Below are 6,273 nucleotides of genomic sequence, written 5' to 3' on the forward strand. Positions count from 1 at the left end.
CACATGATTTGCATCAAAAGCATTTACTCCAACAATTTTTGGAGGGGGATACTGTTTCCTTACTAAGAACTGACGATAGGAGTAGGTTGATTTGTAGAATTGTGTGGTGTGAATATCCGACGCGATATTCCTTAGTATAACGGTACAATAGAAAGTAAGTACGGCACAGGACGATGCACCACTCCTCGTATAGGACCGGTCATGACGAACTGAAGATCGCAGGCATAGCAAATAAACGAAGCTCTTGGCGGATGGAGGGTGCGGTGTTCCTGAGTGTGGCTTGCATCCATTGTCCGAGGAAAGCAATTAGCGCTGACGACGATGGAGAGTGAACATTTTTTTGTAGCAACCGGAGCTTTCTGTCCTTCAATCGTATACATTAAAATATGATTGCCAAGGACCATTCATAGCAGCGTAGAGCTATGTGCTCTGTAAGGAATGGGACCGCCTGGTGCCTTTTTAAGACGCCTGTTGTATGTCCCTCAGAGCAGCGATGTTGACTTGCCGTTGATCCGACGCGCACATAAGGCCTCGTAAGCAAACAGTGGTCTTCACTTACGCGAAGATCGCGATGCAGCGGCAAAGAACCGCCGCCCTAGAACTGATGCAGGATTGAGCTCGAATTGCCGACCCATGATCATTAAAAGCAGGATAGCTGCATCTATAGGAAAATAATGGCGGCAAGGGGAACGCTTGGCAGTCTGCCTACATGTTCTGCGCCTCAGAAAACACATTTTTCTGGTAATCGAGGCAATCGAGAGCAATATCCTTCCCCACATGAGAGCATCCGGAAGCAGCTCGCTTTTGATTCGGCAAAAGGCTTCCACGGCGGATGGGGGAACCATGTGAAACTATAAGTATGTCCTGCGCCCGTGCTCCTGACCTCTTTTGCGCTTTTGACCTCTGCTACAGCCCAGGGAGAGGACCCCACTTGAGCAACAGCAGCCGATGATCCCCACACTGACTGCCATGCTGAACGCTCTACGAAGGCTCCTGGATCCGCCACCAGCCTGTCATTACCCCCCCAGTCGTCGTCATGGGGCATGCCCCCGGAGAGTTTCCATCCGTCAGCGCCTCCACATCGAGAGCTTGCATGCCGAAGCAATCAGATAGATCGCCCGTATGTACAAATAATGAAACGTACGGGGCCAGGAAACTAATTGGGGGAGGGGGCCCCTCGTTCCCCGGAATCACCGCCGTGCGCTGCAGCTACCAGCAGAAGAGTGTGTAACCGTTCCTACCAGTTATGCGATGAGTTCGCATTGACCGCTCTCGTCCCAAGGGAGTACATGACAGGCGTTTGGATTATGGCGCTGGAGGGAAGCGGTATGCCTCTTCGTCTGTAAACGCAGTTCCATGCGCGGACATTACCCAGCTAAAACCAGCCAGAAGCGCGCGACGGACATTGCAAATGTACGGATACTAGAGGCTTGCCTAAACCTGAGCAGTTTGGGCCGTAAAACGACCCGAAATACACATCTGAAGGCGACAGCTACATAACGGCGCTATTAGAGTACACGATCATGGTGCCCGGTGGGCGCTGCGAAACTAAGGCAAGTGACAAGTTCGGGGGGATTGACTGTCCAATGGAAAGCCAGCCCGGACTTTTGCCTTTGTAGTGCGCCTTCCAGTCATCTGGTAAGCATAATACACACACGGAGCTGGGGTAAGCCGATGCTCTCCTGAATCATGATACCTCCTGCAGGGAGAGAACGTCACGCCGCGGCCACCGGCACTCGAACAGCTGAGGGAGGAATATGCCCGGTCTCGGCGTTCCCGACGGCTCTCATACCGGAATGCGCACGCACACATCAGAGACGCCGTGCATATGGTATATACACACACACACACACACACGCACACGAGCATATACTTATATGTCGTCAAGCATAGATTCTAGGAGCTTGTTTGCATAACTCTTTGCCGCAATCTTTAATAACGGGTCCGTGCCGTGCGAGACTGAGGCCCCGGTTTTGTCATGCCAGCTAAGGTCTCTATACCAAAATATAACCGGCCAAATTCTCTTTACCTACCTATGTGTTTGAAGCACACGAGGGGATGCTGGAAAACGGATACATAAACACTAACCCCAATGTTTCGTTCGTACATTCCTTACTGATCAATCCCGTCATTCCCCGTGATGCATCCCGCCCGGGTTTGCCCGGACGAGGTGCCTTCCCCCCACAGGAGAAGACGGCGGGTAAATCCTTATTCAAGCAGGTGGAGGAGAAGGTACGCGAGTTAACCTTCGAGAGTTAAGCAGCTCCGTTTTGTGATGTATGTATGTGTGTGTGTATGCGTGCGTGGGGATGTGCCGTACACTGCATCATAAGCACTTACCAGCCGAAAGGCGTCCCAGCTCCAAAGCTTCGTCAGCCGTACAGCTCCGTCAGCCTTACCCAGGTCAGCTAGCATCTTACATGACCTGATGTGTAAAACGCCTTGTTTACCTACTTGCTGTACGATACGCGCAAGTGAATTCGCCTAGCAACTGCTCATCTCGCTGACCCACTGGTTTATGTGCTCTGCTGTCCCATGCTGCCCATCTCGCATGATTCGCTTCTTTACTCGGCGGTGGTTTGCAGGGCAGTCTTTCCCTCGCGATGAGCAAGTGGCGGCGGAGGCGAATCCATTTCGGAACTGGTGTGGCGGCGGATGATGATGTGGTGGGCATGATGATGGATACGGCGGGTAGCCCTTTTGATCCGGCCCCTGAGGGCAGTTCTCGGTTCGGACCCCACAGAGGTCGACGGTTTATGACACTTGAAAAAATGTCAACCATTGGAAACTTTCTCCCATTAAAATTGAGTCAGTTGCTAGTTGACTTCTTAACTGACACGGCCACGGCTGTTGCGGTACAACAGACCTCCCATGCTTCACGGCTTTTTTAAAGTCTTACACCAATATGTAGATCTTATAATCCAGACACGTACATGCTGCTTTCACCCGATTACAGAGAAATCATAACCACGGCAAAGGCCCTGAAATGCAATGCTGTGTCTGTGCCTTTTTTTCCCGCAATGTCCTTTCTAAAACCCTAAAACCCCCTTACGAGCTTCCGCTTCAAAATAAGCTATTGGGGATTTAGGGTTTTTGGTTAGTTTAGGGTTTCTAGTTGCATCCGCTCACTTCTCTTCTTCCCTCCTCTCCTGGCCTCCTCGGCCTTTCCCTCGCATCCTCTCACCGCCTCTTTCTGCCCTTTCCAGCCAGCCGCCTTTCCCCCCTACCTCCCTCTCTCCCGCTCCCGTACCCCCCGCTTCACCACCAGCACCAGGTCCTCCCCGGAATCCAGCATAACCAACCCGCGCTGCACCACTGTAACAACCACACCCACACACACACACGATACACACACATACACGACACACACACACATACACGACACACACACACACATACACGACACACACATACATACACACACTGATGGAACCCTGACAGCTCCAACCCCCCCCCTCTGTGAGCTGTAGTGGCAGCGCTGTGGCGCCACTCACAGCCACATCTGTCAAGGCATGCCCACATGTGAAACACATATAGGCGGATGGACAGACAGACAGGTAGACAGACAGACAGAGAACCCTCCCACTCGTCACAGCCCAGCCGACAGGAAGGATGCCATGATACCATGCAACTGGTCCCTAGCTGCTCGAATATCCTGCACCGTCACCATGGTCGTCGTCGTCATCGCCATCGTCGTGTTGGATGGCGAGCTCAAATGGTCGGGTAGTGAGGGTATGGCACTGCACACCGGCGAGGGTACGGCGAGGGTACGGTTTATATGGCACTGCACATGGACGGTGGAAGTTGAGTAATGCCAGCTGGCTACCCCCCCCCCCTTTTCTCAGCACGGGCTTTTCTCAGCACGGGCTGACAGAGACAAAGCTCGAGCAATCCACAGACATGCCGTATATATGGTACATACATACATACATAGGCAGGCGGCTGGCAGAGGTTAAGGCCTGACTTCTGCTCCCAGTTGACCCAGTCGACCCGGGTTCAAATCCGCCTGCCGGCTCCTCGGGTGTTTGAGGAGTGATGAAATGGGAGGTGGCCCCCCATCTTATGGACGGTGTAGGACGTGATAATATCAACTTGCGAGCTGACCAGGAACTAAGTTGATGCGCCGTTGATCCGCTAGATTTGGTTGGATGCTGGTGGTGAGTTGCCGAACCCAACGAATACATTCTGAAGTCGGATGGGGTGACGGATTAGGGTGCCCCTCTAGCAGGGGAGAGCAGGGACTGCCCCGGGAAAGGGGGCCGCTGGCGAAGTTAACCACCCTGTAACAACATACATACATACATGCTCCCGACCCTTGCGCTGTGTTTCGGCTTCGGCCCCCGGCTCTCGCGGCCCACAGTGTAATCTAAGTCATACATACATAGACACATTTTACATACGAGTGGAGGCCCACCTAGCCGCCCAGGCCCAGGCATGCTGTGAAGCAAGACTATAATGCACATACATACATACATACACACACACTCTCTCTGCGTGCACTCGCCGCACCTGGCCGGTATCCCCATCGCCTTGGCGTCCTCAACCAGGGCGGTGTACGACAACCGCCAGCGCTCCAGTGTCGCTGGTGTCACGAGACAGTGCTGCTGCTGCTGCAAGCTGCATGCAGGGCAATGTAGGACAACGTGTACATACACACATATGTAAACATACATACATACATACATACATTTGTCCATCCACGGCATCTACCAGGTAATATGCACTGTAGTACGCACACGTGCCGTACATCTCTTCGTCTGCTCGTCGTCCGTTATATCCGTTGTAGTCTACCTAAACGTGGCCGTACATTCGCAGTAACGAACAAGCAGACGGGACATACGCAGCATAGCTGGAGCTGCCACACACTGTGCTCAATTTCAACAATTACAAATACCTCTACCAAATCACCTACTTTTAATAGTGCCTCAGACCTCCTCACCCACCTCACCCTATCTTTACCGCCCAGCCACCTCAACCACCTCAACCACCTCAACCACCCACCCACCCAAGGTCCATTTCTCTCAACGCAGGGCCCACATAAGCCCAAGCCACCTCCGCGGGATCCTGCTGCTGCTGTGACTGCTGTGACTGCTGTGACTGCTGTGACTGCTGTGACTGCTGCGTGATAGTACGGCGGTAGCTTACGGTGCCGCCAGCGTTGCCGGGTTCAGTGTCTTCACTGCTACTGCTGCCGTCAGTTGCCGCTACCACCTCGCTGGCGTCGCCGGCGTCGCCGCTCGCAGCGGCAGCGGCAATACCATTGCGTTGCAGCGTCTTACCACACGCCACCATTCCTTTCCTGGCGGCCATGGTGCCTGTAGCATAGGTGTGCGAAATACGGGATATATGCAGCTTTTTGGCAGCGTCGTAGCATTGATGGCGTGGAGATACTAGGTGCTGGTAACCATGGCTTTTCCATGCGAATCCTAGGGAATACGTTCAATTTCCCAAACCTGCGAGAGATTTTAGGCCAAGGTGAAGGTGCCGGTAGCCAGAAGGGTCTTCTTTGCTGACAGCGTGTAGTTGACGCCGTCGCACCCGTGCCTTCGTCCTTGCAGCCATGCAAAAGGTACGAAACAAGGGTGCGACATGGCCTCGCTAACGACTGTGGTAACAGCCAGTCCATCGAGTAGCACTGTTCTATAAAGGTAGCTCCGTACCTTAAGAGGGGCACCTTTCGCAAGGACAGCATGCGGTGAAGAAACGAAAGCTGAGCGTCGGGCAGCTATAATAGATCCATGTAAGGGTAGGATGTTGTAGCTCAGAGTAGCTTTTGCAATATCTGCTTTTACACAATGGAGAATGAGTAAAACAAAGGAGCCCCGCAGTAGCAGTAGAGCAATGCTCTCGGCGTAACGTTTCCAGCAAAGTTCCCTATGCAAGTCCTAATACACGGTTCACACAAACTTTGTGAAATATAGGATATGGCGGACGAAAGCCTGGATATTTCCAGTATTTTTATAAGGCCCCTATAGATACGCTCAACACCAGTCACCTGCTGCATAATTGCAAAGGGTCCTCCTTTAGAAAGGACGGGTGAGTTGGTCTAGGACGGTTTAGTCTATTCGCTCGTCGTAAATGGCCGACTTCTGCTGACCAATTACTCTATCGGTCATCCAGACTGTGCCCGATTCTCCTTCACATACTCGATCATAACAGGCATTCTGCCCTTAAGTGCGTCTGCGTGCTGAGCGGGCGCTTCTGGACCAAAAGCGGAGCTGAGCAATGTGGGCCAGCCAACCAGGAGTGCAGCATCGTCTGGCGCCGCGAAAA

This window comes from Volvox carteri (assembly GCF_000143455.1).
Source record: "Volvox carteri f. nagariensis unplaced genomic scaffold VOLCAscaffold_32, whole genome shotgun sequence".
Classification (NCBI taxonomy): Eukaryota; Viridiplantae; Chlorophyta; class Chlorophyceae; order Chlamydomonadales; family Volvocaceae; genus Volvox; species Volvox carteri.